Consider the following 1,513-nt stretch of genomic DNA (forward strand, 5'->3'; position numbering starts at 1 on the left):
ACTGTCTCTTACTCCCACTAGATATCAAATACTTCAATTAAGATCATACCTCACATCATACTTTAAGATCATACCTTACAGAAACCTAGAAACCAGAATAGCTTTCCACATCTTTAATTCTCGGTAAGGCATTACTATTATACCATCATATATGCATATGTGTGTGTGTGTGTGTGTGTGTGTGTGTGTGTGTGTGTATATATATATATATATATATATATATATATATATATTTTTTTTTTTTTTTTTTTTTTTTTAAAGTAAAAATGCTCTCCTCATTATCTTTTGTTTGATACAGGCACCCAAGTGTGTAGTTAGAAAGTAAATAAAGGTCACACAAACTTCCCAAGGAAGATCATTAAAAAGAAAAATCGTCTCTTCCTCTTATACCACACAACAGGCCTTTGAGGCATGCCAGCTAAGAAAACCGGTATCACCCGTGGTGATGGAAAGACTGGACCTTTCCCTCTTTGGGTTGTAGCTGAACTTCTATGGGCAGTCCTAGTAAAATATATAACTTCATTTGTTCTAAGCAAGTCTTTTCTTCAGCTTTCCTTCAAACAATACCTTTACTTACCCATTAGAATAAGAGGATTTGGAGATTTTGAACAGCAAAGTCTGGTTGGGAAGGAGTGTCTTTCAATCATATGTTGGTTTGTGCAGAGAGAGGGAAAGATACGGAAGAACGGCAGGGGAGGGAGTGAGAGAAGAAAGAAATGTGTCTTCATCGGGAGCGTGGGAAGAATGGAAGCTTTTCAAAGTTGTTGCCGGTATCTCATGAAAGCCCAGGCCACTACCCTGGTGAGGGACAACACTGGCACCAGCACCAGGGTTATGGGAATACCACTCAGTTCTGCTTCACCTTGAGGTCCTATAGGCCTATTCTGCACCTGTAGCCTGTGCTGCACTGTCAGGGACACTGCGTAGCCTCTGTTACGAAAAAGGTCTACAGCATCCTGGTGCAGCAGGTACTTTAGGTCTTGGCCATTCACTGAGAGGATCTTGTCATCCTTCTGGAGCTGCCCATCCAGGGCCGCAGCCCTGTTCTCTTTGATACAACCTCGTAGATGCCACTGTCGTTGGAGACATCCTGCTGGTCTGTCCCACCGATGATGTTGAAGCCCAGCCCTGAGGGTCATCTGGTAAGAGTTATCTCTTCCTCAGTGACCGAATAATCGACACTTTCGTTCATGTTTTACTGCCTATCTGGCTTCCCACCTGGGCCAATGAGGGCTCCCACAGGTGAAGGTGAATCAGTCTCAGCGTGCGGCGCTCAAAACACACCACTCTCTCCTTCAATTTTAAATGATAGCCTTGCTGGATAAAGTAATCTAGGTTGTAGGCCTTTGTTTTCCATCACTTTGAGTACCTCTTGCCATTCCCTTCTGGCCTGCAAAGTTTCTGCAGAAAAGTCATTTGATAGTCTTATGGGAGTTCCCTTGTATGTAACCCTCTGTCTTTCTCTTGCTGCTTTTAGGATTCTCTCTTTGTCTTTAACCTTTGCCATTTTAAC

At 42.8% G+C, this 1,513-nt stretch overlaps 1 pseudogene; it reads right to left on the reverse strand.

Annotated features, from left to right (window-relative positions):
- Positions 1–405: 405 nt before the first annotated feature.
- Positions 406–1,192, reverse strand: LOC148755840 (synaptojanin-2-binding protein pseudogene; annotated as a pseudogene).
- Positions 1,193–1,513: the final 321 nt, after the last annotated feature.

This window comes from Rhinolophus sinicus, chromosome 14, assembly GCF_057876585.1.
Source record: "Rhinolophus sinicus isolate RSI-liver-muscle chromosome 14, RSI-T2T, whole genome shotgun sequence".
Classification (NCBI taxonomy): Eukaryota; Metazoa; Chordata; class Mammalia; order Chiroptera; family Rhinolophidae; genus Rhinolophus; species Rhinolophus sinicus.